At 45.6% G+C, this 11,050-nt stretch overlaps 1 long non-coding RNA gene across 1 annotated transcript; it reads left to right on the top strand.

Annotated features, from left to right (window-relative positions):
- The first annotated feature begins 3,686 nt into the window (after window positions 1-3,686).
- Window positions 3,687-5,317, top strand: LOC131831339 (uncharacterized). The gene is made up of 3 exons (XR_009353605.1): window positions 3,687-3,724; window positions 4,306-4,491; window positions 4,899-5,317. It is a non-coding gene; the product is annotated as an uncharacterized LOC131831339 (long non-coding RNA).
- Window positions 5,318-11,050: the final 5,733 nt, after the last annotated feature.

Below are 11,050 nucleotides of genomic sequence, written 5' to 3'. Positions count from 1 at the left end.
TATTTGAAGATTTTATTTATTTATTTATTTGACAGACAGAGATCACAAGTAGGCAGAGAGGTAGGCAGAGAGAGAGGAAGGGAAGCAGGCTCAATCCCAGGACCCTGAGATCATGACCTGAGCCGAAGGCAGAGGCTTTAACCCACTGAGCCACCCAGGTGCCCCTTCAATAAATGTTATTTAACCACCCATTTCACTGAGGCTTAGAGATGGGGAACGGTCTGCCACGTTCCCACAGTAAATTGGTGGCAGAGTGGAGACCAGAATCAAGATCTCTAGACTCTAATCTCAGGCAGTCCTCACTTTGCTCCTTGTGTTTTGAAGGTTGTGTTTACCCACAGATACAAATGTCTGTACACCTATCAGTCTGTCAGAAATCCATTGTTCATTATGAGTAGGCATCTAGTGACCCTCAAAATATGTGTCTGGCACCATGTAAACACCATGAGAGACATCAGAGAGTTTTCCGGAAGTTTCAGTCTCTGTCCTCAATGTGTGTCCTATAGAGCCAGAAGTAGAATGAGGCCAGTAAGCCCCTAGGGTCTAACAAGTGCACAGCCAACCCCCAAGAGTGAGGGCCTCCTTCATTTTGGCACCCTCTGTGGTGACTTGCCTCATGTTGGTCCCAGCCCTGGTGTTCAGTTTCTTTGGGGGAAATAAGAAGGAGTCAGAAGCCTAAGGCTTGTGGTGGGGCCACACACATGTCACTTTCCTTCTCTGGGTCTCAACTGGTCCAATGGTTGAACAAGAGTCTTTGGCAGTCTTTCGGTGATGGTCTCTGTGGCTCTCCAGTTCCAAGGGTCTAAGGAAAGCATGTGCTTCCAGAAACTCCGGAGTGCAGGCATCACGGACCATGGCTGTGGTCGGTGGAGCATGGTGGGCACTGCGGACCACCTATACTACTACTTTCAAGAGGGCTGAGCCTTCACACCAGGAACATGAAGACAAACATGGAAACAGCATGCCCCAGTCTTTTCACCACCCACCTTTTGAGCTCATTTAGTTGATTTGTTCCCAGAACCCTGTGTTTTGAAAGATGTTATTCTCCACCAGGCTGTTTCCTCTTGGCCTCAGGTTGAAGTCCAAATTCCTTAGTGCTTTAGACAATGTCCTCAAAGTCCAGCCACACTCCTCTCATTCTCTCTACCTCAGCTGTACTGGGTCTTTTTTCCTTTCTTCCAACATGCCATTCTCTCTTACCTCCAGGTTTTTGTCTCAGCTGTCCCCTCTGCCTGGAGCACTCCACATTCTCTCCTTAATTCATTCGCTTCTACCCTGTTCCAGGTCTCCACTTCTGTTCAGGTCCCCCTTGTTTTAGTATTGTTTTTAGAATGTCTGATAGTTTCTATATCAACCCTTTGTTTTCCTTTATCATCATTTCTTGTTTACTTTCTACATCAAGTCACAGGGTCCACAAAGGCTTCATTCCCAAAACTTTGCCCAGGGCTTGACACACAGAAGATGCTCAGTAGATATTACATAAATAATTGCCAAATAAAACACTATTCAGAATAAGGAGAGCTTCAGGTCAGCATGTACTAACAGTTTAAGCCCACAAAACTGGTCTGATTCTAGCAGCTAGTAAGATATGAGACATGTGCACGATGCTAAGTGAGCTTATCACAGGAGAGTAAATGATTTGCATTGGGTTTCAAGAAAGGAAGGGTAGAGACAGACGCTGTAGAGGAATCAGAAGCCAGTGTGCTTCCAGCCTGAGGCTGTGCTCTACAGAGTCCCAGGCAAGTGGGCAATCAATGCCTCTTCACCATTTTTTTAGGGAGCTTACTACTTACCTGTTTGGTGGGTAGGTAGGGACTACTGATGACTTGAAGGTTTTCTAAAAAGTGCTGATGCTCTGTGTCTTTGAGGAAGATAGAACACGAGGTAATAAATAAGGCGGGCTGTAAAAAACCAGAACAATGGAAGCCAGCCCTATCACTGCTGAGTAAGCGCTGGACTTGACGATGGGGTCAGCCAGCCCAACTGATGGGTTCAGATGGGGGCAGGAGAAGGGAGGCCCAGCCCCCATCAGCACAGTGCCAATCCCAAACAGTAGCCCTATTTTGCAATCAAGAAGGGATTGCAGAACCCAGGGGCAACCTGTTGCTGCTGGTTTTCTGACCAATCGGCCAATCCAATCTGAGAGTCAGCCAGGAGACAGGGAGTCCATCAAAAGGAGACATAGCTAGAGCCTTTACTTTCGAAACCAGGGCCTTTCAAACTCTGGGCCTTAGTTTCTTCATCTGTGGATTGAGGAGTTGGACAAGTTGATCTCAAGGGCAAAACTGTTGGACAGTAAGAGTAACAGCCAGCATTCACCCAAAATCCTATAAGGACCAGATATTGCTTTAGATTTATTCATTTTTGGAAAACCCCTGCAACCTCATGAAGTAACTAACATTACTCTTCCCATTTTGTAGGTAAAGAAACTAATACATAGAGAGGTTAAGGTCATGCAGTTGGTAGATGGTAGAACCAGAATTCTCATGCGGATGCTCTGTCTCCAGAGCCCTTGCCATTAATCTCTAAGCCCGTGTTGTCCAAGTGGCAGCTATGAGCCAGCTGTGGCTAGTGCGTGTTTGGAATGTGCCTAGTCCAAATTGAGATGTGCCACTTGTGTAAAATCCATACTGGTTTTTGAAGACTTAGTATGAAAAAGAGAATGTAAAATACCCCAATATTTATATCATTTACATGTTGAAATGTTCATAGTTATATATTGGGTTTAAAAATATATATATATATATATATTTAAAAAGACTTTATTCATTTACTTTAGAGCTAGAGAGAGAGAGCCTACGAGTGGTGGGAGGAGCAGAAGGAGAGGAACAAGCAGACTCTGCACTGAATGCAGAGTCCAACGTGGGGGCTGATCCACAACCCTGGGATCATGACCTAAGCCGAAATCAAGAGTCAGACAATCAACTGAACGAGCCACCCAGTCGCCCTGAAAATATGTTCTTGAAATTAATTTCACTTGTTTCTTTTTACATTTCAGAATGTGACTGCTAGAAAATTTAAAATTACGTATATGACTGATGTTCTATTTCTACTGGACACCACTAGTTTAAGCTATATAATCTTAAAACATTGGTAAAGGATTATGGTTGCCTGCTTATCGCCTGTCTGAGGTCCCCAAGACCGCTTCTGGGTTCAGTGATTCACAAGGAGGACTCCTAGATCTCAGCATAAGTCATCCTCATGCTATGACTTCTTATAGTGAAAGCTCACAAAGCAAAATCAGCAAAGGGAAAAGGTGGATGAGACAAGGTCTGGAGGAAACCAGGAGCAAGCTTCCAAGAGTCCTCTCCCAGCTGAGTCACATAGGATGTGCTTAATTCCTCTACCAATGAACTGTGACAACACATGTTGTCAAAAATGCCATCTGCCAGAGAGGCTCAAGAGACACTCAGTGCCCAGGGCTTTTCCTGGGAGCTAGCCAAGTAGGCATCCTCTGTTTTTTTGTTTTTTTGTTTTTTTTTTTTTAAAGACTTTATTTATTTATTTGACAGAGAGAAATCACAAGTAGATGGAGAGGCAGACAGAGAGAGAGAGAGAGAGGGAAGCAGGCTCCCCGCTGAGCAGAGAGCCCGATGCGGGACTCGATCCCAGGACTCTGAGATCATGACCTGAGCCGAAGGCAGCGGCTTAACCCACTGAGCCACCCAGGCGCCCCCCTCTGTTTTGTATGTACCAAAATTCTGGACTTCCAGAAGGAGAGCAGGTAGGTGTTCAGCATAAACCACATTACCTGTATCAACAGTTTGGGCACAGTGACCCACTCTTATCAGTTCTGGGAATGGTGGAAATTCTCCTGAAACTAAAGTTCCCAAATGCCAAACAAGGGCCAACTGCAAGTTGATCTTTCCAAGCATTGAGGTCCCCTATGTTTAGTCTTTTCTGCAGATCTCCCAGTTAAACTTGACCAGGATCTGGCCTGGCAAGTTGGACCAGGTTTGTTGAGTTTACGTGACATGAAGTTAATGAATCCCACTTGCTCCAAAGCCTGCTTAGTGAGAGGGAGACTTATAAAAAGTGGAAGGGCCTCTCTTAGAGACTATCTCACTCAACCCTCTCATCTGAGAAGCTGAGTGATTTGTTTAAGGTCCCGCAGCAAACACAGGCATCTATAAGGGTGACACGTAGAGTAAACGCAGTGGCAAGCTTTCAGCCAAAATGCCACTTCTGTTCTCTTGGATGCCCTTATATGTTGCTAGAACCCAAAACCTTTCCCCCATTTCTTAGTAGTAGGAAGCCCTATGTCTCTGCTGACCTCACCCCGCCCCCTACCTCCATCCTTTCTAGGTTATTGTTGGGCTAGAAGATTGTAGTGCTGGAGGAGCACTATGTAACAACCTTCATAAATCAGCACTTAACAATGAACAACCCACATCCTACTTCCAGTGAGTTAACTAACAATGCATCAAATTGCATCAAACCAATGAGGACTAGAAGGAACTGATAAACTCTAGAGCAGAAGAACAAGATGGGGTAGGTATCTTATCACTGCCTGTCCCCGACTCGCTTCTCCCAGTACCACTACAGCTAACAAATAGGTCAGTTTCATATCACTCCTACCCCTTCCCTGACTCAGAAGGTTCATGTCAAATGGGCTTGCGAAGTCTCTTTGAGAAGGTTTTGGAGTCCTGGCCCTATCTCAGTATGTGCCATAGCCTAGTCCCTTTTGCAGTCCCTCCAATTCGGAAATGAGGAAATCAGAATTCTGGCCAGTCTGAGAGGGCACAGCTTCTCATTAACCAACCCCAGGGAAGGAGTCCATGAGGACAAATGGGGTTGTGCCCAGGAGAATCTGGGTTGGGTTAAGGGCGATGGGGGAATGAAGGTAAATCATAGTAAATCATGTGGTTTCCTCCTTCATGGCTCTTGTCACTTTTCAGATGGCTGTTTTGGTTTGAAATGAGCAAGGACATGAAGTTCAGAGTCTGCGTATTACCATGCCCATGCACATTCCCCATGAGGTCAAGAGGCTGGGATGACCTCTCTGGGGTCCTAACCTTATTCAGACACACTCTACCACCGCCTGCCTGGGTAGCTTCAGCCAAAGCAGATTCATCCTTCTGGGCCATGAACCTCCCGGTGGGAGGTGTTAAATAGGGTCAATGGCCTTCTGCCCTGCTGGCTCAGGAAGCCTTTCAGAGGGCTCTGATAGAGTGTTGGAGCAGAAAGATGCTAGAACATGAACTTCAATGAGAACTGAGGATATTTTCCCCCTTCCAGTTCATTCTTTCTCTCTAAAGCCATGCCTTGTCAGTGCCTTTTCCTCATGTTACTGAGGTCATAAACTTACTAAGCCTACTGGTGCTACGCGCTGTCCCAGCTGCTGAGGGTTCAAGGACTCAGAGTGGATAAGGAGTGAGGCTTGTAGTCTGGTAGGAGGTGACCATAAACCGGCTACGCAGGGTGATGGTTACTCTCGGAGGGGAAAATGGCAATACGGAGCAGGAAACCTAGCTTAGCTCAGTGGCTGCAGGGCCGGCTTCCAGGTGGAAGTAACTGGCAATCTGGGAAGGAGTAGGAAGAGACACAAGGGAGATGTTTGGAGCGGAAGAAACAATTTCATCAAAGGCTGAGTGGCCTCTTCCAGTTTTAATACTCTGCATTCTTCATGGCTGAAGCAGAGAGTTCAAGGTGAAAAGTGACAAGAGGTAAGCCTGGAGAGGTAAACAAGGGCAGATGGAGATGGCTTTGATGACCTTGGACTTCATCCTGAGGACAGCAGACAGAAGTAACCTCTCTCCCCACATCACTTTGTTTTGTTATTCTTTTATTACTTTTCACAATTTTAAGTGATCTCATTCTTTTTTAATTTATCTACCTATCTATGGTCTATCCCCTTCTTCCAACTCGAATGTAAACAACAGGGGGTGGGACCAGGATGAGGGAGAGGGGATGGAGTGGAGGGGGAAAGGGAAAGGCAAACATGTTTTTAATAGCCATTGTGCGTGTGAGTGCGCGTGCGCGCATGTGCAACACAGTGCCAGGCACCTTTCAGATAGTCTTTGAGCAGGGCCCCGTTACTACCCCCATTTTACAAGGGAGGAAACAGACTCCGAGGGATGAAGTACCTGCCCAAAGTTATTAAATGTGTCAAATGCGGAAATGGATCCTCTCTCCATTACGGAAGAAGGGATATAGAAGGGGATAGGAGAAGAGAAAAGGAAGAGGAAGAGAGCCATGGTGGGGAGAAAGGGGCAGGAAGTAAGGTGTGGGGGCCCTGGCACACTGCCAGGCAAGGGCAATGGGCCCAGAGTTGTTCTTACATCCCAGAAGGCTGATGGGGGATGTTTATGAGAAATCTCAACATTCAGAAGGAGCATGACCTCCCAGCCTGCCTGTTCCTGCCCCGTGACTGCTCCTGGCTATAAACAGCCTGTTTATTAACCCCAGGAAACTGGCTCCTTTACCACTTAGCTTTATCTCCCGGGATGGGCGGGCTTGAAGAGCAGGGGGTGCCTGGCCAAGAGGAGGAGCGGCTACTGGAAACCCAGTGATCCTTAAAGAGCGGGGTCAAAAGAAGCCACAGAGAGCACACATTCTGTTTACCTCCACCCCCTTGCAGAACTGTCAGCATGGTGGGTTAATGGGCCCTAAAAACCCTTGACCCAATGGTTGCCACTTTAAGGAAATTAAAGTTTGACTCATCTCATTATTCTTCCTAATGACCACCATCATTAGAGCTCTAATGCTGAAATCAAATAAAATAGTGGTGAAATCAAATGAAATAATGGTTATGAAGGCACTTGGCAAACTGAACCCCCCTGAGCCCTTGAGAATTTGTTCCCAGTCCAGTCCCTCATGCCTCCCCAATTACCACCCCCACCCCCCCACACACACTTAATCCCTTAGGACAACTAACACAGGGAGACACACACACAACACACACACACTCTCACCGACCACATGCTTACCACCACACATCAGGTCTCAGCTGTGAAATGAGGGGTTATTATTTTTTTTAAGATTTTATTTACTTATTTTTGCAAGAGAGAGAGAACACAGGGGCCCGCGGGGGTGGGGGTGGGGGGGAGGCAAGGAAGAAGCAGACTCCCAGCTGAGCAGGGAGCCTGATGTGGGACTCAATCCAAGGACCCTGGGATCATGACCTGAGCCAAAGGCAGACACCCAACGACTGAGCCATCCAGGCACCCCTGAAATGAGGGTTATAATAGTACTCACCTACTAGGTTGTTGGAAGGATTAAATAAGATACTTACATGAAGTTTAGCCCCATGTGTGGAACCTCCATGGGCTCAAGAGTTAGCTACATCTGTGCCGGGTGTCCCTTGAGAGATCCCATTAGAAACCTCCCACAGCAATAGGATTAGAAATATTTTTGAACGGGGAAAAGAGACGTGGCAAGTGTTTACTGGGATTTCATAGACAGTCTGAAAGACTGGAATGAGAACACCAAGAACCGTGTGAAATTTCTGGGAAAGTAGGGGATGTCCAAACACAAGAACTGGATGAAATGTTTTAGGACATTTACAGCTCAAAGAGGACAGAAAAACATAATCTCGTTCCAAGGCAAGTGGTAGGACACGGTGACCTTTCAAGGACACAGGAGCTGTGGCTATAATTGAAAGGTGTTGAAAACTAGCTAAGCTCACAGGGCTCATCCTGCTGGTTGTCCTGCAGAGCTGGTGAGTGCAGAGGACCCCCCACCCCTCAACCTGCACTTCCAGAAACTTCTCCCAGTATTCCCATTAATAGTGCCTTACCTTGAGTCTTGGAATATGTCTCTGTCACTTCCAATCTCTCTTATTCTCATTGGACCTACATTTAATAGTTTGAGAATTTTCATTCGCACTCTCTATGATTACATTCTTCTTGTAAAATTAAAACTTGATAACTAAGGTGAAAATCCCATTTGCCTCGTGAGAAGAGTTCTTCATGAGAAGAGTCACAACTCTTCTCCTCTAGCATAGTTAGCAGACTCTTTATCCCTCCAGAATATTCTCTATGCACACATGCACTTAAAACACATATGTGTGACAGCATTTTTATTGTTTGGCTTTTTTCTCCTTTTTTTTTTCATGACACATTATTGTGCTACAATTTGCCTTCCTCATCCACTGTATGTTTTCGAAACTCGTCCATGTGAGCATTTTAAGTCTCCTTAATTATTAACCACTACACAACGTGGATGTTTTATGGTTTGTTTGCTGATTTCACCCCCCACCTGTCTTTTCACTGCCACAGACAATGCTGCCTGAACATTCTTCACACATCTTGTCACATGTGATTTTATTTCTCTAGGACAGAAGAATTACAGGTAATCAGGGTATGAACGTCCCCTGTTAAATCTTAAGTATAGATTCTCCCTAGCCAGTTCCTGGGGCCATTTCTTGGGATTCCCAGGTACCATATCTAAAGCACCAACTTCCTACTTCCAGCTCCCCAGGGAACATCTCCACACAGAGCTCCCTCAGGTCCCTCAGTCTCACATAAGAAAAGTGACATCATCTCTCTTTCCCTCCCCTTGGCCTTTCCTCTGGAAGACACGTTCACATTCTCCCTGTTACCCAAACGTGGAAACTTAACCATAGCTTTCCCTTCTCTTTCCCCAGCATCTGACGAGATGTCAAATCCTATGGATTTTCTCTCAGAAATGTCTTTCAGTTCTCGTTCCCTCTCTGGTTATCTTTGGCCAAGATTATTTTAACAATCCCCCTAACTAGTCTCCTTGTTCCCTTATGCAATGCTACAACTTCATCTTCATAAAGCACAAGTCATGTCATTCTCTTTGGTTGGTTCCCCCCGAATACCAAATCCAGTAGGATCTCCTTGGCCTGCCATTCCCAGACTTCTCCAATCTGGCTCAGTCTTTTTCTAGTTTTGATCTCTTCAGATTCCTCCTCTCTCACCCTCCAGGAACACTGATCCCCTTGCATTTGCAAATGAACTGGTATTTCTTGACTCCAAGACTTTATTTCCATGTTTCCTCTCCTAGAAGTCTCTTTCTAAGCTCTGCCTGTTGAAGGTCTACCATCCTGATTAGATCCTGTCAAACTGACATGAAGGATGTTGATTCCAGTGTTCTACAAGTAGTCAGTTTCTTAACTCTCTGACCATTAATTTTCTTTCCTATAAAAAGGATATAATACCTTCCAGGTCTATGGGGGAACTTTGTCCTTTTTCTTTCTTTTTTTAAAAAGATTTTATTTATTTGAGGGGGAAAGAAGAGGGAACACAAGCAGAGGGAGTGGGAGAGGGAGAAGCAGGCTTCCTGCTGAGCAGGGAGCTGGATGTGGGGCTCCATCCCAGGACCCTGGGATCATGACCTGAACCGAAGGCAGATGCTTAACGACTGAGCTACCCAGGTGTCCCCACTTTTTTCTTTCTTTTTTTTGTCTTTAAATATTTTTATTTATTTGAGAGAGAGATAGAGAGAGAGAGAGAGCAAGAGCAGACAAGCAAGGAGAAGGGTAGAGGGAGAAGGAGAAGCAGACCCCCCTCCCCACTGGGCAGGGAGCCCAATAATGGGGCGGGAAGTGAGGGCAGGAGGTGCTCAGTCCCAGGACCCTGAGATCATGACCTGAGCTGAAGGCAGATGCTTAACAACTGAGCCACCCAGATGCCCTACGCGGGTCAATTTCTAATAAGTGCATATAAAGCCCTTAGCGCTTTTTTACAGAATAAATGCTAAATAAACCTTAGCTCTTACTCTTACCAAGTCTCTTTTATACCTAGTCTCACTGCAAAGTGACTTACCAGCGTACTTGGGCTCTCACTATTCTAGTGGGTTAGTCATTCATTTATTTACGTGTAAGTCTGTCCTCACACCGGACAATACCCCCTGAGGGGCAGGGATCCTCCTATTTATTTCTGCATAGTTTGCCAGCACAGTGCCTAGAACTGAACTGAATGTGGGGAGAAGTTTTCCTGCTGTCAACTTTGGAAGCACAGGGAAATGAAGCAAGCCAGCTGAATGGCATCAGAAAGCAGGTTTGACTCCCACCTCAGCACTCACTGGTTGGTGAGAATCTGTACATGTCACTTGCTCTCCTAACACCCACTTTCCTTATGTAGAAAATAGGGAAAATATTAATATCCACCTGCCAAGCTTGGGGTGAGCTTATGTATGCCAAAGAACTTTCTAGTTGTTTTTTGCCTTTAAAGCTTAGCTTGTCTTCTCACAGTAGCCTGCTTCCCCCTTGTGGATAAAATTCAAACTGTGTCTTAAGCTCCTCATCCATCTAGAAACCAGAGGTTTCTCTTGGCATTGTTTAGATTACTGAAAAACTGAAAACAAACCAGGCCTCCAAACCGGAGTTTGGCTAAGTATATTGTGGCACATCCACAAAGAGGAATATTATCAAGCCACTTTAATATAATGACATAGATGTCAATGGTGTACTGCCAAATAAAACTGTAGTTATAAACGTAAACACTATGTCCTGTTTTTTGTAAATATCTGTACATACATGAAAGGATACCCCATTAAATATTAACAGTGTTTACACTGGGTGGTAGAATTCAGCTGCTTTTCACTTCCTTCTTTACAGTCATATATCTGATTCTCACAATGAGCACAAACTATTGTTATTAGAAAAATATAGCTCCTTTGCAGCACCTGGGTGGCTCAATTGGTTAGGCGTCTGCCTTCGGCTCAGGTCATGATCCCAGGGTCCTGGGATTGAGCCCCGCATCGGGATCCCTACTCAGCAAGGGGTCTGCGTCTCCCTCTGCCTCTGCCTGCTGCCATGCTTTCTTGTGATCTCTCTCTCTCTGTGTCAAATACATAAATAAAATCTTAAAATTAAAAAAAAAGAAAAATACCGCTCCTTTAATCATGGGGGAACCTGTCAGTAAAATCAGATGCCTGTGAGTTACCTGTTGTGATAAGCCACGCTGATTTGGGGAGTATTGTGAATCATAGTTTTTTGAAAGAAGATTCCATGCTCCAGGACAGCACATAATGCACTGTAATCTAATGCTGGAGTCGCCCCGAGACACATGGGCCTCCGAGAGCGGCAGCTTCCACAGTCGTTTATCAGCAACTTGGGCCTGCTCCAGGAGCTTCGGGGGAC

The sequence above is a fragment of the Mustela lutreola genome, chromosome 5 (assembly GCF_030435805.1).
Source record: "Mustela lutreola isolate mMusLut2 chromosome 5, mMusLut2.pri, whole genome shotgun sequence".
In the NCBI taxonomy this organism is placed as follows: domain Eukaryota; kingdom Metazoa; phylum Chordata; class Mammalia; order Carnivora; family Mustelidae; genus Mustela; species Mustela lutreola.
Note: the sequence above shows the minus strand (reverse complement) of the source record. Positions and strands in the feature narration are given on the sequence as shown.